The 20,543-nt window shown below is 52.5% G+C and overlaps 1 protein-coding gene across 4 annotated transcripts in view; it reads left to right on the forward strand.

Moving 5' to 3' along the window:
* The window catches only part of PRICKLE2 (prickle planar cell polarity protein 2), a 98,260-nt gene that overhangs the window by 45,724 nt on the left and 31,993 nt on the right, over positions 1 to 20,543 (forward strand). Inside the window, exon 2 of one of the 4 annotated variants that reach the window (XM_080605724.1) lies at positions 4,198 to 14,767. The exons of the other annotated variants lie outside the window; for them this stretch is intronic. The gene's annotated coding sequence lies outside the window, so the exon portion shown is untranslated. The remainder of the gene's footprint in view (positions 1 to 4,197; positions 14,768 to 20,543) is intronic. 4 annotated transcript variants of the gene reach the window in all.

Here is a 20,543-nt window from a genome sequence, read left to right on the forward strand (position 1 = left end):
GAGCTGCTCCTGCCTTTTTTTTTTTTTTTTAACCCGTTTAAAAAATCCAAAGTGCGAAACCCTGCGGGAGTCTGAGGCTTATCTTTAGCACTCGGTTTCCAAATGTGGTGTGTGTCTTCTCAGCTGCTGCAGGGGTTTGTGTGGCATGGCAAAATGCAAATCCTGAACCTTTGGCAGCTGTGTTTAATAGAGGGGAAAGGGTTATTTTTAACTCTTGGATGTTTGTTTTTTTTTTCCTGTGTTATTGTAAATTCCAGAGAAAACGTCCAATTTCTTTGAGGCAAAACAAAGGTTTCTTTTAAGTGAAACAAAGACTTCTAAGCCCTTAATCAAACTTGCTGGATTCAATTGCTTTCAAATACTATGGGAATTAAGCAGAGAGGAAGCTGTGTTTTACAGCCCCGCCAGTTAGTAACAAACAACGTGTTGGGTTGGGGGAAAAAAAAAAAAAAGGATTCATGCAAAGGAGGAGCAGGAATTTGGACCCGGGCTGCTTGCCCCCGCAGGGCTGTTTACCAACATCCTCTGTTTGTTTAGGCCATGCAAATTATTTGTGTGCTTCTCTCTCGAAGCAGATGTTTTTATCCGTGCAACTGGTGGAGTAATTAGAGGGAGAGGCAGGGTGCTGAGCAAACGCAGAGCAAACACCCACCGTGGGGGGAGTGAGCCTTAAAATAACTGGGTGGCAGAACACGGGAGCGTGGCGCTGGTCGGGAGAAGGAATTGGGTGAGTTTGGGAGTCGAAAAATGTGTGTTTCTAGTCTTGTGTGTCGTAGTGGAAAGAAATTCTCGGTGGGAATGAATGCAAAAAGGCTGGGTGCAGCATGTCCAGGGAGTCGGTGCATCGCCACGTCCCCGCGGAGGTGCGGAGTCCGTCCTGCCAGGAGCCCGCTGAGCAGTAGAGTCAGCACACGATGCCGAAGGAGAGGAATGCCCAGGGCCCGACGTGTCGAGCTGTATTTCTGTTAAAAAGTCGCTTCCCCCCCCCACCGGGGAGAGGCCGGGGCTGCGTCCCGCAGCAGAAGACTGCGCTTGTTCTTGGGGTGAATTCCTCTGGAAGTGCGAATCATTGACCCTCCATTTTTGCGGTGGAGGCCGGGGGATGATTAAATGTCCTGTCTGCAGGAAATTACCAGGAGATTTGAGCGTTTTCCTGAAGCAGGCTCAGATGGTGCGCAGCTTTCGGTGTAACACAAGCGAGCAGTGTTACGTGGAAGTCTCCCTGTGCTCAGCTCTTGGCAGAGCCGGCCTCCCCGAGTTTTTTCTTTTTTTAAAGCTCTGGTTGTGCAGGCATATTTTTGCTCTGGTACCATTTAAATAATGGCAGCAACATGCTGATTCCTCTAATGATCTTGATTAAGTTATCGGTTATTTTCTTAATTAGCTACTTGATCTACTTACACCTTAAATGAGTCTGTTTGTGCACCCAGAGAAAGAAGAAGGGGAAAAAAAACACAACGCTTCTCTCTTTTTCCCCTTTCAAAAGGTCTTTTTCCTCTCCAAAAGGCAGCTGCCAGCTCACTTGGGTGCACAAGCGAGCCCAAGCAAGGCTCTCCTAGGTTGGGGGGCAGTTTGCTGGGCTCCTCCCTGCGAAACCCCTTGTGCTGGAGTCCTCTGGTGGGGTTCCCAATAGAGCAAAGGCACAGTTGGGGGCTGGCGACCTAGAAACCCACCCGGCTGTTTCAGGCTGGCTGTGGAAGTGATGCCAGCCTTTGGTGGTATGACACTGAGGGGTGGGCATCGGTGCTCCTCGGGGAATTGCTCCCCCAGCAGCAGGGAATTTAAAACCCGGGTGTAGACACGCATTTGTTCCCGATGGCAGGGTTGTGTAGACAAAGCAATGTGTAGAAGTGGTCTTCTTCAATGCATGGGCTCATGCTCGGAACCTGCTCAGATATTTCAAATATTTGAAATAGTGGGGTTGTCACAGGCTCCTCACTTTGCAGGACGGTGGAGATTTGGGGTGTGTTCTGCGTGCAGGAGGGATGAGTGTTCCTCTGGGAAAGCTCGCACCCCGCGACACAAGGGCGAGCATCCTGGTGAGCCTAAAGCAGGACGCTCAGGAGATGGGAGGCTGAAGCCTCCACTTCTGCCTCCCTGCTGGGTCGGGAGGCCAGAGAGCATCTTTTATCTCCTTTATGTTCCCAGCACTGCCCTGACCACCCAGCGTCCCTGCGCAGCACTGCGGGTGCAGCCCCACCAGTTGGTGCCAGTTCTTCACCGGCGTTGCCCGCCCACCGCCACTTGTTGCCCTCTCAGGGTAGAGAGATTCAGCTCTGGCACTTTGGAGGCTCCTTGTGACCCATGTAGCAGCAGCCCCTGCTTCAGACGAGCCTATTTGTTCTTGCCTTTGTGCTGTGTGGTAATGACGCTCCTCTTGTTAGCCTTATCTTCATGCCTCCCCTGATGCAGAACTCGCGGAAACGTGGATTGAGTTACGAGGCTGCTTCCATGTGTACGTTGGAGAGACATCAGCTGGGACTCTCCAGCTAAAACAGAGCTAAATGCTTGCCCTCTGGGTAATTTTTAGCATCAGTGCCAACAAAACTATATATTTGGGAAGAATTACTGACAGTTCTAACATACCCCAGCTTTATTCCCTTGGGTCTTCTGCATTTGTAGCCTCATGTTGTGAATTCGGGCCAGGTGACTCCCCTCCCCTAACAAACCTTTTGCGTGGCCCCGGGGTATTTTTACATCAGGACTCCTAAATGGTTATAGCTGTGACTGCAAGTGCAAGCGTGGTGGTGTGTTCTCGTGGTCGGCTGTATCTTGGGTGCCCCAGCTGAGCGTGGCAAGCGTTGTGATGCCTCATAGTGATGGTGATGCCTCCAGGAGAGCGTGGGGCAATCCCCATTCCCTCCCCACGTCACTCCTGGTTTGCTTGCGTAACCTGGGACCAGTCGTGGACACGCTCCCTGGTTTCAGATGTGGGAAGAGCAGCGCAGCTCTGGTTTTGGGTGGAGGTGTCGGAGCAGAGCCAGCCATGGGCATGGTACCCACGTATGGCTGTGTCCATGCGGCATGGGCAGCGTGCCCCCGTTGGGGCTGGGACCTCCACGTGCAATTGAAAAAGCCAAGGGATGATAAAACTGGACAAATAACTGCACTAAAAAGAAACTGTGGTGCTGGCTTGTTCCCTTGGCCTCTCTCTGTGCACCCTGAGAGGTGGCAGAGATTAAATCCTTGCTCTGAACAGGATGCGTTTCTCTTCACATTCCCCTGAAGTTTGTCTTTGGGCTCTGCCCTCTTGATGTTGGTTTATCTGCTGATGTTTCCAGCCGTTCAGCTGCCTGTACGTAGTTCCAGCTGTAGGTGTTCTGCGCCAAGATACAAATGAAGGAAAGGTGGGCATTCGTAATGAGGTGGCCATTTATCACAGCAGGACCTGCAGGAAAATGTGCATTAAATATTCACGGGGCGTATTCATTAACATTTGCACCATGCTGGCGCTGGGCAGTGCAGGAGGAGGCCCCATCGTGGTGCAGGAGCAGAGGGAAGGCACGGCCGCGTTCCTCGCAGCCAGGGCTGGATCTGGCGTTGCAGCAGCGCTAGCGTTTCAGTACTTCCAGTCACAGGTTTGAAAATGCTCACGGTAAATATTTTAGGCCTGATTTCCCTGCCTGGCATTAATTCATCTCCACGCTGCGTGAGTGCAGGTGGCTGACACCAGCCCTCCCGATTCACAGGCAGGCAATTAGAGAGATAAGCCTAAGTGACTTCATTTGTCTCCTTTTTAGATTGCTCAACTCTGAGTTGCTTTAAAGGGATGGGATTAGCCGAGATTGAGTTCTCAGTGGGGCTGGGAGTCAGCTGCTGCTCGGGGGCTGTGTCCAACAGCCGCCAAGGTACCAAGACAGGGAGTGCGCTATCCGTGGGCGTGAAGTGGTGCCAGGAAGATTAAATCTGATGATAAAATGGTATTAAGGCTTGCTTCATTAACAGGCTAGAAGGCATCAAATTACTCGGGTGCTATAAATCTGAAGCGTCACTTAGGTTTTGCAAGTGAAGCCACTTGAGCGTTTGAGCTGCATTTGTTTGCTGGCTGTTGCACCCTCAGGTGGGGGATCAGGGCACAGGACGTTGGCTTCCCACAGCAATGCAAGGGCTGAAGCGCCAGCAACATGGCAGGTTAAACGTTCCTCTGAAATAAGCTCTTGTGTCAGGTCTTGGGATACCTTGTTCTGGATTGTACAGGTTGCAAAGGTCTGCCGGATGGGGGCTTCCTCCCTGCTTTGTGGGCCACCTGCCCCAGGAGGAGATGTGCCCAGCGCAGGCTGCACCCATGGGCGAAGCTGTAGCTGTCTGCATGGGAGGAAAGAGTGTGCCTTGGTGTGAGCCTCGGAGCATCAGGAGATGGGTTTGGTGGACTATTTGCCAAGCGTAAATGGCACGTATACAGATATAAGAAAAATATCTGCTTTACCTGAATGCCCCTTGTATAAAATAAATGCCAATCTCAACTAATTAGCTAACAGACTCGCCGTGGATGACTCCGCCATCCATTTACGCACTTGAAAGCCCCATTAATTTCCACTGGTGCCTTACAGCAGAGCTGCAACCGAAAGGCTCGAGCATGCCGGGGCTCTTTGCCTCCCGACAGCGCGGCTCGTCCCGCCCCACGCACGAGGACCACGCCGTGCTGCTCCCCGCAGCCACCAGGAAAACGACGCGGCGTCGCTCACCGCTGCTGCCGTGTCGTGTTTTGTCACTCTGCATAAGCCGAGGCGTTGGTGCACGCTGCGTAAGCTGGCGTTGATTAACTCTGGGCTCACCTTGCTGCTCGTTAGCCTTCGTTAACGGGGCGGCTGCTCGTGGCTGTGCCTTGCGCACGCGGTGACCCGCGGCGCTTTTGGGGAGCTGGGGCTGATCAAAGTCACAACAAATGGCTCTTTTGCTCTTCTTTTGTCGCTTTGACGGGCCGCTTGTCAGGGAAAATTCAAACGTGTTTTTTTGCACGGGGAAATTAAAGAAATCTTTGTTCTGGCTTTGCGTTGCATGTTTTTTAACCCTTCGGCGCTGTGTTTGTTGACATGCTGGTTCCAGCAGTTCGCCGCCTGGTTGCAATTAGTCCTCAGCTCTCCTGCCCAGCCTGGTCTGGAGCTTGTTTAAAGGAGGGGTTAAATTTCCTTGGTGTAAACATTTTCTGCTTTCCGAGCTTGTCATTATTTGTTTTCTCAGCCCGCTCATTTTCTGAAGCACTGTAGGACCCACAGTGTGGGAGACAGACCCTTGCATAAAGAGTTTAGAGCTCACACCTCCGAACATCTTCACATTAGACACTTAATCAGTGTCTAACACCCACTAAAAATCAGTGAGAGCTCCGTGCTTAACTCCTGCCAAAATATCCATTAGGGCCCGAGCATCCGATGGCTCCCGTTGACCATCCGTGTAGACAAAGGGCTGGCAGAAGGCAGCAAGAAGGAGCAGTTCTCCCTGGGAATGTGTTCACAGTGTGCCCAGGGACTCAGAAGCAGCCTGGGTCTAAGCCACGACATATTTTGCCCTTTGGGACCCGTAGCTGTCACACAAGCATCTTTGCCGTGCCTGCGCTCGCTGTGTTTGTGATCCAGCAAGCCCCTAAAACTGGTTGGAGGCAAGGCTGGTGGCATAACTACAGTAAATGATTTGCCACGTTTTGCTGTTTTCTGTATCATGGTTCCTCTCTGAGGCTCTTTGGACTTCAGAAGGTTGGTCTCAGCTTAGGGGCGATGAGGTCTTGTTGTAAGCCCCATACGAAGTCAGTCAACACCAAAACCGAGCCTGGTTTCGTGACCCTTCTGTAACACGGGGTGCTGCTTGCTCAGGTGGGCAGGGGCTGGGAGAGCAGGAAGACTGCTTCCCTCGGCATTTCACTTGGAAAGAAAACTCCAGTCAAGTCCAAACTTCCTCATAGCGGTGATGTTCAGAGTACAGGGAGTGTCAAAATCCTCCTTGGCCGTGGGTTTGCGCTGGTGCGCGGAGCAGACGCTCAGCAAGGGGAAGGCAGCTGTTGAGCTGTGATTGCTGCTTATTACACTAATTACAACAGTCTCACCGGTATCGTGAGCTTCCCTTCTCCTTCCCCCATCTGTCTGCTTGGCCATCCGTGGTTGCTCGTCTTTGAGACGGGGACTGTCTTTTGGAGGTACAGTTGAAGTGTTTTGTTCCGCGGGGAGCCCAGCTGCGCTCCCCCTCTGCTTCCCCGTGCTGCTGCGGGGGAATAATCCTGTTTGGCACGTAGGAGGAACATTGGGGATTTGCTGATCTGCCCTGAAATAAGGGCACGGAAGGGTGAGATGTGGCACAGCTCCTGTGCCGCGGCAGCGTGGCTGGCTCTGCCTCCTGTGTGACGGTGGAGCAAAGGGTTTTGATCCCCCGTTTTGGACTCGAGCGCCCTGACCCCCAAAATTGCAGCTGTTCTTTTGTTGCGAGGAGACTATGCAAGTTAAATCTCCACAAAAAAAAAAAAAGAAATCACGGCTCCTCTGGATGCCCACCTGGTTTCTATTTGGGGGACGAGTCGGGGGGTTATTCGCTTTGAAGATCAGCCTGCTCCAAAGCAGCCTGGAAAATGCTTTCTGAGCCACGAAACAATGAGACTCACTAAATCTCTAACAGCAATAATTGGTTCTAAAGGGCTGATGTATTTAGTCTGCTAATGTTTAGCAAACATGTTTGCTTTACCCTTTGAAGATAATGCTGCGTGCAGCAGGGTTTGGTAGGAAAAAAAAAAAAAAAGAAGGGAAGAAATGGCCTGTGGTTTTCAGTCTGTACTGGCTGGTGGGAGCAATAGCAGTCAGTATTGCTGTTGTCTCCACATTAAACGTGAGCGATGGAGTTTTACTGCCCTGGTGAGCCAGTGTTGGTGGTGCCCTCAAGCTCTGCACCCAAGGCTCCCATTTGGGGCCCCCGGCGCGGTGATGTTTGTGTCTCCCCCGTGTTCCTCCACGGGTGTGGGGCACTCGCGCAGTCCCCTGGCTGGGGACATCTGCACGCTGCGCCTCGTTGTTGCCATCGTGGCATCACCCGGCGCCTCCTCGCAAGGTGGCTTTGACCTTTTTCTAGCCTGTTACATAGGGCGAGTGGGGACAAGGCGTGGAGGGATGCTCCAAGGACCCCTCCTGCATGGGATGCACCACCTGGAAGACCAGGCTTAGCAGCACAAGGGCGGTCGGAGCGAGGGCTGTGCGCTGCTTGTGCCCATCTCAAGGGGCAGCGAGGAGAGCTGGGACCCCACAGCCTCCCCGGGAGCTGCGCTGGGGTTAGGGCCACGTCCCTGCTCGACCCAGGCCTGATATGGTCTTAATCCCTCCCTTGGAGTCCTGCTCGCCCCCGCTTGCTCGGCAGCTGGTTTAGTTGCGTTTCCCTGTAGATTGCGATAAGATAAACGCTTGGCCATGTTTTACAATAAGGGAGAACGGTTTAGAAGACGACAGCTCATAAAGGGGAGGGATTGGGGTTTCCAGCTGCGCGCTCTCGCGGGCTCGGCCGTGGCCGCCTTTGATGAGGGCTGTGATTGATCCCGCGCCGGCAGCGCCAGCCTGACCTTTCCGTGACGGGCTGAGCAGCTCTAATGGCCTTGATGGGGCTGGCGATTTGTGTATTGTGCGTGATGTACGAGGCCTGACGTGGCGCTGAGAAATGGGGCTGCAGGATGACTGACAGGCCTTTTCTGCTAAGGATGCTGAGGCACGGGCTGCTTTCCAGTGATTTCTTCCAGTGTTGTTGCCGAAAATCTTGGAGCAGAGAAGTTTTGCTGTTAAGTATCTTCCTGTATGTAGCATCTAAGCGGTTAAAGAAGATAATGAAGTAACTTCCAGGCCAGAAGGCTTATAGCTAAAAAGACTGTTCAAATTATACGCTTAAATCAATTAATATTTAGTGAATTGTTTTTACCCTGACTTCAATGCTCAGGCTCCTTAGGCAGATAAAACAACAGAATAGCTTGAGCCCGAGACTTTTTTGTAACTCAGCTGTATAAAATTTTGAATCTTTGAGTTCTTGCAGGCAACACTAAAATCTTTTAATTTCAGAGTCGAGCTCTGTATAAATCACACCCTGGTTGGCATATCTCATGGGTGCTTGTGGCAAGAGTAATGAATTTCATGGTTTGTTATGAGCTACTAAAACCAATACAAACACGCAAAACCCATTGTAATCTCAGCGTATCATTCGAGGAAACAATTTATCCCTGAGTGTGAGCAAATGTCAAGCCACGATAACAAATTGTTGTTCCTAATTAAAACAAAGGGAAGGATAGCAAACAACTATTGTCATTTGTATCCAGTGCCAGGCTGTCTCAGGGACACGTGGGCTCCATCCAGCCTTCGTACCAGGACAGGCAGGCTGTAAGCCTTGCAGTATCCCAAAAGGCATTGACCTGCCCTGTGCACTCTGGGCAGGTTGTATGGGGCTGTGGTCTAGAATGGGCTGGGGACAGTGAAATTAAGTTGAGCTGCTATTATTTTATTTTATTTATTTTTGTTTAACTTAATGCGAAGGTAGGAAATCAAAGCCCATTTTGGCACCTCTCTTCCCACTGAGCATTAAGGAGGCCGTGCATTACCCGACGTGAGGACCCACCGCATTCCTGACCACAGCCGGTCTCCCTGCATTTGCAGATACACTTGGAAACGTAAAAGACTCGCCGCATCGTGAAAGCCCATTTATGCTGGCGACAAACACACATTCTCCTCCTAGACGTGTGATACGTTACAGGAGCAGGAGATGAATCTAAAACGTGCTGGCATTACCTCACTGCATTTAATGCAGCTGGGGACCAAGCAGGCAAGCACTCCTATCTGGCCATGTCAGAGCAGAAACACGGCTATCTTAAACCACTGGTTGCTTCTGGGCAGTTTGGCCAACACGTGCTGCCCGGGGCCGTGCCCAGCCCAGGCAAGGGGCAGTGCTGAAATCCAGCCGCCAGCCAGGGAAGGTTGGCGCGGTGGGGGTTCGGTGGGTACAAACCCTGCTCGTGTTGCTTGGGCAGGGCCCTGGGCTGGCTCGAGACTTGCTGCTGAGCGTGGAGACAGCTGAACGTGCTGGGAAAGGAAAACACGGCGATAATGGGGTTTTGGGGGGAGCGGGTGGAGGCAGAGCCTTCTTCGTGCATGGCGCTGAGGGGAGCGCTGTGAGCAAAGACATGAAACCCTCAGGGCACAACCAGTGACCCAAAACACCCTATCAGACAGGTTTGAAGCAAAAATAAATAAATAAAAAATCATCTACAGTGACAGCGACCCTGACAGTGTCAGGTAGTGGTGAGAAGAGCTGCAGCGAGGGAGCCCCGAGCTGCTGCCGAGGTACGTGGTAGCGCGGGGTTATCCTGTACATGCAGCTTCTATTTTTTGTAAATGGAAAATTAATTTGTGTAACCGATCAAAGGTGTTTAGATCTTTAGAAAACCACACCACAAGATAAGCTGAAGATTTATGGATTTCCTTCGTAGCATATTTTCACTGAGTGCTTTATTGTTCGTGGAAAGGCCCCAAGAAAAATATTTAATTAAAAAATAGTGCTTTGAGTTTATTTAGCTTAAGTTTCGACGCAGTGCTCTAATGAGGCTTTTGTAGACATTATTAAGGGACACTATTAAAAAGCGTTCAGATGAGAATACTGTCAGGCTAGCAAAGGGGGAAGAAACAAAACATGAGCATGCAGATTGTTGTTCGCATTCTGTTACAAATTTGATTTTAACGTACAAAAGTAAAAAAACGTAGTAGTGCAGAGTTCAAGCCGGAGGCTATGAAAAGCCTTATTGTTGCTAAGCTGTGTAAAGCTTCTTGCATTAAGGTGATTAAAAAAAGGGGGGGGGGGGTGTGGAATACAGCGATGGATGGAAATCCAGCCTGCAGCTCCGGCACCGGGGCGCGCTGTCAGTGTGCGTGCACCCAGGCTGTGTGCTCGCTGGGCTGTGTGTGCATGGTGCCAGGTCCTCCCACCTCGTCACCAGCCACCTGAAATCGCAGGTTTGTGTGCTCCAGGGGTGCCAGGGCACGTGGGCTGCACGTGAAGGGTAGCGCCGGTGAGGGTCGGGTCTGTCTCGCTGGCTGAATTAGCAGGGAGCACCGATAGCTGTCTGAAATCGTCTGCGGTATTTACAGGCTGTACCTCTCCTTCTGCGTCGTCTGCTGCTGGGCTCGATACGGTTTTCAAAACTAAATTCCTCCTTGCAGACTGACAGCACGGATCCTCACCCGTGCGTCTGCCAAAAATAAGTGAAGCGCAGCAGCAGCAACAGCAGGAGGAACGTGTCTGTCTCGCGCATGGCAGCAGCCACGTGAAGGTACGAACGGCAGGCCTGGGGAAGAGCCGAGCAGGCTGGGGTTTGGGGATTAACGGTCTGCATCGGATGCTAGTTCCTTTGCCTCTCCATCTACCCTGTTTTTGCTCAGAATTCTTTGGAGATAAGGCATCCCCAGTTCCGGCACTGAGAGCTATGGGGGGGCCTGCTGCCTCACTTAAAAAAAAAAAAAAAAAAAAAAAGGAAAAAGCTGAATCTAATTTAAAGTTCTGACCTGCGTTTCATGGCGTGGGTTCTCCAAAGAGCTTTCCATGCACCTTGGGCACAACCCCGCATGCTCTGCATCTCCTCAAGAGCCAGCGTCTGGCTGGGTGGAACAGGACTGGCTCCCCTGGGAGCAGTGCCGCAGGAGGCTTTGCTGCTTTGCACCCTGGTGTTCCCCTCCGGTGTTTGCAGAGCTGCTTGCTCTGCTGTTCATTGCTGCCCCGTGGCCTCAGGCAGGAGGTCCTGCTGGTGTCCCTGCTCGTGCCCCAGATGTCCCCAGCCCCAGGCAGCGCGCTGGGACTGCGCGGAGCACAGCCCGTCCTGGCGTCGGAGCCAGCGCTGGCTGGGAGAGCGGAGATCGCTGTGCAAATTACAGGGCGAGTGTGGGAATGGAGGGGAAAAAAAAAAAAGCACTGCACATATCCAGTTCTGCATTTCTGTGGGTAGAAAGAGAGGTGGGAAAGTAAGCTGTTGTTGTGCACAAAGCCAGGCGTGGCGAAGGGGGGCTGCTGAACTGCTGTGTCACCGTCCCCGAGCAGCCCAGGAGAGCAGGGGACAGCCTTTGCCCCACGGGCAGCTTTCTGGGATGGCAGAAGCTGGAGCCTGCACAGCATCCCGAGGTAGCACGTCCCTGACAAGCAGAGGATGTTCACTAAATAATTCAGAAAGGCAACTTGACCTGACATCTGTCAGGTTTAGCAGCCGGTGACCTTGAGGGTGCCAGGCTGCTGTGGCTGCACGTGGCCGTGCCTTGTAGCTCGCTGTGATCACAAACAGCATCACGTGGAGCCTGGCGGCTGATCGATACGCCAAGGTGATAAAAGAAGACAGCACTTGAAAGATGTGGGCTGTTTTACAGCGACTTTTCATACCAGCTGCAGGGATGAGTTTGTGCAAATGTCAGGAAGTTTAAAGCTTGGGTCTTTGCCTTTAAAACCTGGAGCAGAGGGCAGAAAGAAGTGGCTGTGGCTACGAGCAGAGCTGGCCATCACACACTTGTGAACCTGAGCATGGCTTCCTGCTCTGATGCAATTGCTTTTCTATTTCGGTAGCTCAGGTTTTACCTCGGGTCGTCCGGAGTATTCGCTTCCCTGCGGGTAGTTGTCAGCATCCATCCCTGTAACGATGCAAGTCCTTCATGTGACCTTCAGAAATATGCTCCGCCGGCTCAGTCCTCACCTTGCTGCTTAATGAAACGCCCATTTCACCTGCGTAATTTGCAGCATCTATCAAGAAATACCGCGTGCCTTCTGGAGTTATTCCAACACATGACCTTTTCACAGGCGCTGAGTAGGTAGCAGTAATACGGAGCAATTGCCAACGCGCTGGCAGCTCTCGGAGCAGGAAGGCTCATTTCCACTTTCCGAAGACAGTCGTGTGTCCACAAGTGGCATCTTCTAATCTGATTTCTTGTCTCAGAATAGCCTGTTCATTGGATTTGGGTGATATTTAGGCCTGTGAGCATCAGAGCAGGACGTCTGCCAGGAACTGATTAGACTTGCTGTTTGGAGACACCGCGTGCTCTTGCTCGTAGCCGTGCAGCTGAGATGCTCTAAGCAGTGGCTTGGCCGATCCTTTACATCAGCTCATGATTCTCACCCACGTTTCATCTTCGTGCATCAGCTTACGCTTAAAAGTTCGCAGTTTCTGGTGCGATCCCTTCCTTTGGGATGACCCAGTTGGCCAAGACAGCCAAGCGAAACGTGCTGCGGGACTCAGCTCTGCTGTAGGACGCCCGGTTGGGTGCCCGGGGCTCGCACGTCCATCTCCCTGCCCTCGGGGCTGTGCCAGGCTGATTCTGGGGGTTCCAAGCTGCTGCAGGGCGAGTGACACCGAACACGTGTAGGAGAGGTGGGCTCGGGAGCCCGCACCCTGCCGGCGGGGCTCCTGCTCGAGTGGCACTCGCACTAATTGACGCCTTGCTCCCCAGTGTTTATAGCTCGGGGCCTTCGCTCCTTGGAAGTTAATGCAGATAAAGGCAGGCGTTTTACTCATGTATTCAGTGAAAATTAGCACCTACAGGACCTGTCATATTGAGCGGTGCGTGTTCTTTGTGCTAGCCGCAGCCCCTGTTAGTGCTGTGTGCTTTTAACAACATACTTCCAGGGAAGGTTGTTACAGTAAACACGGGTAATTTCTGCTCTGCAGAGTTTCTGCTCTACATTATCATTTTACAAGCAGGCTTCTTTATTTGCTTTTGCCCCGTTCAGTTTTGTCTCACTTCCTTTGTATTTTAATTAACGTGTTCTGAAGTTAAGAGGGAAAATACGTCATCCTGGGGCCTTGGCGTGCTCACCAGACAGAGGCGAGCTGACAGCCTGCCTGCAATGCCGGCGAAAGCTGGAGGGGACAAAATGTGTCAGCTTAGGAGGCTGGAGGGCAGGGGGGCTTTTTTTTCCTGCAAGTGTGGTTGGAGGGGATCTTCCTCGGCATCGCCCAGCAGAGGTGGTGGTGGTGCTGCTGCCACCAGGGGAAGCTTTGACCCGGCTGGGCACAGGAACAGATTCAGGGATCAATTCCTGCACTTGCTGCTTCTAATTCAAAAAGAGAGGGGAGTAAGAAAGTGTTCAAGTATTTCATTAATAGCCATGAATGTTGCCTTTCATCTAACGTGATGCCTGAGCCGGGTGAGGGCTCTGCACGTCCCCTGTCTGCCTGTCTGCCTGTCCTGCGCCTTGTGCTGGGCCGGGTGAGTTGGGCGGCGCTGGGCTGGGGAGTCCCAGCCGAAGGGCTCGCCCTGCGTACTTTGAGCATAATGCTCTGTAATGAAACCTAATTTATGAGCCTTAATAATGATAATTTAAGGCATTTTTAGGCTGGAGGAAGACTCACAGCTGTAGTTTCCGCACCCGTCTGTGTTCTGTAAACACGGTTAGCACTGCCAAAAGCAAGGGCTCGCAAAGCTGGAGCTAGGCCCTGGAAGCCAGGAGCACGCCGTGGAAACAGTACACGTTGGGAACGTTTTATTTGCCTCTTTTGTCGTCCCAAAACACGGAAATGAGGTTTTGAAATTTCACTCTGCAAACACCACAGCTTCGTTTGCCACCTTATTCCCAAGCAACGAGCTGAGAGCTCCCAGCAGCGGAGCTCCATCCCTCCGTGCCTTTGCTTTTCCCCCCGCGGGGCAGGAGGCTTCAGCATCCCCGCTGGGGCAGCTGCTCCCCGGGGGCTGCAGCGCCTGCCCGAGGCGCTCAGAAAAGGTGTGAGCGGGGCATCTCTGGGGGCCGTAGCAGAGAAAACGCATTAAAATATGCGGCAACCGAAATGCCACGCTAATAACTCGCGTTTCCCAGAATATTTAGCCCTGCTGGTGCGCAAACAGGCTGCGTCTGAGAAACCAGTGGGGAATCGTAGTGAGTGACTGCAGAAAATAATTAAGAGGGCACTGAAAGCCAGGAGAAAAATGATCCGTTGCTCAGAGCCAGCAGATTGTTGCTTTAATAGCCCGCTTACCTACGAAGCCGTGCCTTAAGTTTGACAGCAAGTTGCGATTGGGTCAGCATCAAATGAGGCGATGGTTGGGGAAGGATAATTAGTGTCTTCACACCATTCAATTTGGGCGGCTGGTGCGGAGCCAACTCTTTGAAAGGCGCACATGCGAGCCAGAGGGAAGGATTTGCTCTCCCTTTCCCAAAGCAGCCCGCGGGGCTTATTGATTTATAGGAGCGGGCTGATTTCCATGTAAATCAATGCGAGGGTGGCCGGGCCGTGGCGGCGCGCGGTCCGGATGCGGTGCCTTTGGCTGGCTGACATCATTGCTCATTAGCATGCAGCAGAGGAGAGCAATGCAACAGCAGAGCCCCGCGCCGCTCCCGCAATTCTTCTCCGCGGGCTGCATCTCTGCTCCTTAGTGCCCGGCGCTCGCAGAGCAAGTCGGACGTCCCACTGCCACCGCCGAGGGTCACTGAGGGGGAGGCAGCTCGGGGGGCTGCTGGATTCGGCCGGGTTGGGAGCAGAGAGGGAGGCACCCCCCGCCCCCCGGAGCTGCGATTCGAGCGAGGCGATGGAAGCAAAAGCTTGACGCATGGGGCAGGAGCGGCGCGGTTTTCCACGGGTGTTTTTCCCCGCTGCTACACCGCGTTGAACACGAGCCTGCTCTGAGCGGCCGGAGCCCCGCTGCCTTCCTCACCATCGCCCCGGCCGGGCTGTTGCGCTGTTCTGCGAGCATCCAGGATGCTTTATTGCACTGCGGTGCTCGCGGCGTGCCGGGGAGCAGCTCTCCAGCCCAAAGCGAGCTGTCACAACTAGCGCGGCCACCGTCAGCGGCGGGGACAGGTAAGAGGCTGCCTTTTTTGCAACAGCTTTGGAGTCGTCGTGTATTTTTGGGAGGAATGGAAAGCAGAAGGGAGGAGGGATGAGCGGTGCTCTGTGCGTGCACGTAGCTGCCTGGTAACTTTGCTCCACGCGCTGTTAGTTAGCGGCGACCTTTAGAGGGGCTGTGGGTTTTTTTTTTTCAGCCCTTGCTGTTCTCGTTGTTTATGGATGTAAAAGGTTAATGGTTAAATTGCGTCGCTGCAGCTGCAGGAAGTCAGCAGCGGTGATGCCACTCGAACAGATTTTTCATTTTAAAAATAATCAGAAAGGCTCAGCTGGCTTTAAATAAGTATTAAAAAACCCTCATCTCTCAGTGCTAATTTTATTGCTTTGGCAAGCGCAGCCTCAGGAAGCCTGGGTTCTCTGGGCATTTTCTGAGCAGGCTGTGTGCAGGCTGGTGTTGTGGATGATGACATTACTGTTCGGATGTTTATTGTGCTGGGTTTGGATTCCTGAGAACAGACAGTTTTAAAGTAATAATGCGTCCTTCTTTGCAATGCCAGAATGTCTAAGTATAAACCAAGCTAGAACTGAAACCTGGAGGCTGTGTATTTCAATGCAATCTTTTAAAGTCAAATCTTCTTTTTTTTTTTTTTCTCTATTCCTTGGAGGAACGTTTTAAGCAGATGTGACACAGACGTGACCTGTGACCATGGAAAGATTTTAATCCAGTTACTCTTTGTTTTGTAGTCATGATTCCTTGGTTAAACAGTGATTGAGTCTGTTCGAGCTGTTGAGGATTAGCACTGGGCAGAATAATGCCAAAATAATTATTCGCACCAGATGCAGTGTCATCCTTTCAGTTTTAGCTCCCTTATCTTGTAACTTATCTGACTTATTTTTATTCCGCTATTTTTTCACCTGCTGTGGGAGCACTCGAACGTCTCACATCAATGCCTTGTGTTTATAAGGGTGCCGGCTTGAGCCCGCGATAAAGATTTGTCAAGTAAAACTGTCTGCAGCTAACCAGATTACGTTTTGCTTCGCGTTTTAATCTTCTCCTGCTGCTTGTTTCATACCAGGCGGATGGGGCTGAACAAAACGACCCAGCCTCATGCACTCGCTGGTGGCAGCCCGGCTGGGGGTGAGCCGGCACACACACACACACACGACAGTCTGGCAGCAATTGCTTGCACAACTGGGTCAGCACTGCCGCTCTCGGGGGACGCTGTCTGAGCCTCAACTATTGAAATAATTACAGTCTCGAGCGTAGTTTATCCCGCGTCTGAGCATTTTGCCTATCAGTCAGGTTTTTTCCTTTAGGACGCGCGGCCTGGGATGCGCTGAGATTGAAAGGGGTTCGCTGCTTCCCCTGGTTTCTGCTTGTCATGCCGCAAATGGGAGCGGGTGAAGTCCCTTTAGCCGGCACAGACAGCCCCGGGGCACGTCACCGCTCCGGCTCCGGCCTCGCTGCTGGGCAAGGACCGCTGCTGGGGGGGGGACACTGCAGGAGCTGGAACTGGGGGGCGAAGGGAGAGGGACGGGGGGGATAAATCCTGCTCACGGAGAGGCTGGTGTTAGGCAGACAGGACTGTGAGGATCTGCATGCTGAGCAGAGCCGGGCTGCTCCCTGGCTCTTGGAGAGCTGGTTCTGGATCGAGAGGTAGAGCCTACATCTTGCTAGAGCCTGAGGTTGGAGGCAGTTCTCTTCCTACGGTTAAGCAGTGGAAAGAAACCCGTTGAGATACAGCTCTGTGTCTCGTTGGGCTGCAAAGCCGCTGAACGATGTAATTAAAAATCCGACAAGATAACCCGTGGCGTAGGGCAGTGCTGGGCAGCTGGGCAGGGAGCGATGCTGAGCAAAGCCCGGAGCGAGGGCTCGGTCCCTGCCAGGCAGAGCTGAGCTCCGGGGCAGGGCTTGTCCTGCCACAGGGGACACCAAACCCCCCCAGGTGTCCCCAGCCCCCTTCCCGGGGCTCCCTTCCCAAAATCATGAGGTTGTCGTAAGGATTGGTTCCCTACCAGCTTTGGGGTTGTTACCGAGCCTGTTGTGCTCTCTGACTTGGAAACTAACGCTTGCATTTCATCTCTGTGACTGGGGAAAAATAGGCGGTTGTTTTCCTTTCTGTATTCTAAGGGCTGGACCTTTAAGGGGAAAAAAAAAAAACAACAGATATGTTGAGATGTGAGCCTGAGCTGGCAGGCTGCCTCCGTCGCTTAGGATGTGTCAGAGCAGCCTGTTGGACACCTCCCCTCCTGCTGGCCTGCCTGGCCAGGGATGGGGCTCGCTGCATCGCGCTCTTCTCTCCCGTGCTTGGTCTGCAGCTCGCACCGGCTAGCAGGGAGCCCACCCCTGTCTGTCCTACGTTACGGGAAATAAAAGTGCTGCATCCTCTGCACAATATCTTGGGAACTCCAAATAGGCTTCATCTGAGGTCTGCCACGTTATTAATACTCCTTAATGTAAGCATCTTACCTTTACGCGTTGGATCTGTCGTGGTCAGGGTTGGGGGCTGCAGCTCGGGGGAGCAGTCTGGATCTGGATCGGGAGCGTGCTCAGCACCACGGGGCTCTCGCCCAGCTCGGGAGGGGACTGGTGTTACTGGAGAGAGCTGGGGCGCCCCTGGGCTCCACGAGCCCACCCACAAAGCACCCCAGCTCCTCCGCTTGGGTTTAGCCACAGGGTGGCACCTGGGCACGGGAAGGTTGGTGTGTTTTAATCCGTCCCGTGGTGCCGCTGAGAGCTCTGGCCGTGGTTTTGGATGCAGTCCTGCTTTCTTGCCTGTCTAGGAATGCACAAAGAGAACCCAGACTGGGGATTTGGTGGTGGTGGTTTTTTTTTTTTCCCCCTGGTAAATTGTGCACTGTTTTGCCCCAACTCCTTGGTCTCATCGTTCAGGTGCCCAGCTTTGTGTGTTGGTGGTTCTTATCTACCACGTGGGGCTGAAGACGACAGACAGCAAAACTGGAGGCTGCCTGGGGCCGTGCCCCAGGGGAGCAGGATTTGGGGACAGCAGTGGGGACCTGCAGGCAGATGCTCCACCTGCTGCTTGAACTCACCATGGAGGCAGACCAAGTGGAAAACCATCCTAGGCTGGTTTGCTCATATTTCGCTGAAATTGGCGACAGTGGGGATAGTTCTTTTTTCTTCTTAATTAAGCACGAACAAATCTTGCAGTGGTAAAGGATTTTTACCAAGTCTTAAAAGTAAAATTAGTCTCCAGTCTGAATCCGAGCATGGACAGCATCAGCCAGGAGGGGAGAATTTTTCCAGGAGTGGAAATGGGGTTTGTCATAAAAGTTTCAACACCAACCTGAGTGCCTTAGCAATTGCTGCTGTTGGCACCGTGAAGGTCGGAGGGAAATAAAATAATGTGCTGCAAGCCTTTCTGGAGGTGCGCAGCCTGTGCATGCTTGGCTGTCAGCACTGAGATCAGGAGGAGCTGCAGCTGTCGGGGTAGTTTGGTTGCTGGGTTATTTCTCCCTTCCTTAGTTTCGTGGCATTACTGTGCTACCTGCTCTCTTGCTGCTGCCTTATGGTGATCTCTTAAGCCAACTGCTTGATCCGAGCATCCTGGGTCAACTGAGCTGTACTTAGAGGCCACCAAGGGCACCTTGTCCTCAGACTTTAGATTACTGCTACCACAAATGCCCATGGCTAGTTCACCTCTGTTAGCCTTTTGCACCCCGGTTTTGCAGATAAAAGCTTTTTTTAAGCTTTCTTTTCAACCCGAGTCTCACAAAGTCTTTGCGGTTCATTCCTGCTGATAGCTGTGTTTGTTTTTCCTGGCTGAAGTAAGTCCAGAAGAGTGTAAAAGTGGCAGAAACGTTTTGTCCAGAGAGATGCCACTTCGTAGCTGAGCTCTGTGGGCACCGGGCACCTCTGGGCAGCAGCTGCCTGGTGTAATGTGTAATGTAAATATGGTGTTAGAGAAGGAGGAGGATACAGAGCTTCAGCTCCAACGTGGGGTGCCGGTCAGCCACTCTTCTTTCAGCCTGCCATGGTGAATTCGTAGGCAGAGCTCTGCTGCCGTGCCTCAGCTTCCCCATCTGTAAAATGGGAGGGCACTGCCCGCACTGGAGGAGAGCTGCAGGGCGCTGGGTGCAGGAGTGAAGGGCCGCGTTCGTTTTTCAGTCAGGACAAATGTTTGCCTTGCCTGTGGGATCTGGAGAGACGGGTCCGTGTAGCTGGAGCTCGCTCGGGGTGGGAGGATGCCTCATTAGCTCTCAAATGAAGGGAGGAGATAACAGGCAGAGACATTAAGAAGCCCTTGTTAAGAGGCTCAGGGGTCACATGAGCTGCCCCAAATCCGCAGCCTCTCCCTTTTCCTATGAAGCCTTGTGGTTTAGTGACATACAACTGACCGAAAAGTCTGATTGCAATCAGAATGATGGCTCAATCCTGGAAAAAAAAAAAATCACTCTACGCAACGATGCAAGGGAATCGTCCCATTATTTTTCAGACATCACATCCGAGCTGAGCAGAGGATTGCTTTTTGAGGGATTCCCAACCTTGCATGCTAATGTGCTCACAAATGCATGCAAATCCTTCATGACAGCGGAGCGGACGTGCCAGGATGCTCCACAGCCCGTGCCTCCCTCAGCACCTTCCCTCTCTTCTTTGCTCCCGGCTGGCAGCTCCTGGATTTGCTCTCCATGCCCGAGGTTGGCAGTGCTGTCAGCTCCCCCTGCTTTCTTAGGAATCACAGCATCGCTGGCCTTCTCTTTGCTAGTTCTCAGCTCTGGAGTCGGGTGAGGTTCTGGGATGCTCCCAGATTCCAGTAACCACCAAAATCTCCAGCCTCTCCCTTGCTGGGCATCCCCGTTACTCTCTGGGGCAGGACTTCCCCAAGAGGGGCTTGCAGATCCTTTCTGCATTCTCAAGGACTAGCACGAGCCACCCCAGCGTGGCTGAGAGCAGGACGGAAAGGCTCAGGAATGAAGACGGGATTTCCAGAGAGCGATTGGCCTTAATTCCTTCTTGCTTTCAAAAAAAATTAATAAAAAATAAACACCACCCAACCAACAGAAGACAACCGCCTGCTCTCACCCCCGGCAGCATCGGGTTCCTTGGCTGAGGCTGCGAGCCGAGCTGGGGAGCAGCAGCGGTTCCAGACAAGGTGGCGGTGTTCAGCTGAGGCTGGTGGCTGGCCAAGTCGAGGGTTTGTCCCTGCGCAGGACGTGCAGCTCAGCACCCTGTATAAGGAAAGGCATGCGGCACGCCGGGGCGGCGCTGAGCTGCTCCGGGCTCGGATGCTCATCCTGTGGCCGCAGCAATGCCTAACGTGGTAGAGGGAGCTGCCGGGCGGGCTGGTGGCCCCCTGTGTCCCCCAAAACCCATCAGCTCAGCACCAGGGCATCAGCAGCACCAGCACCTTATTGCTCTGGTCACTATTCACACGATCGAGCACCGGCGTTAACTCACTTAACGCCCTCCTGCTTTGAGTTGTGGTTGGGGATCTTGCTTTTGCAGTTTCATCTCACGTTTGAAATGTACATTTTTATATTAAGTTTTTACTCTGGGGAATTATTTTTAATTATAGAGAGCTGGAAGATGATCGAGTGAAGTTGAGTAAGTGAGACCTATGTGAAGAAGTCATGGAAACCATATCATAGGAGCAGAAAGATACTCTTAGGATGCTGAGTATTGTTCCCATGAAACAGCATATCCTAACATAAAGAAAATACTTGTAATTAAAACTGTTAATCTTCCGTTTTTAACGAGGGGAAAGGAGGAGTACTGAACATCTCCAGGGCAAGATCTTGAAGTTTGTACGGTTTGCCCAGGGAGGCTGCA

Source organism: Anser brachyrhynchus (genome assembly GCF_964034855.1).
Source record: "Anser brachyrhynchus genome assembly, chromosome: 10".
Taxonomy (NCBI): Eukaryota; Metazoa; Chordata; class Aves; order Anseriformes; family Anatidae; genus Anser; species Anser brachyrhynchus.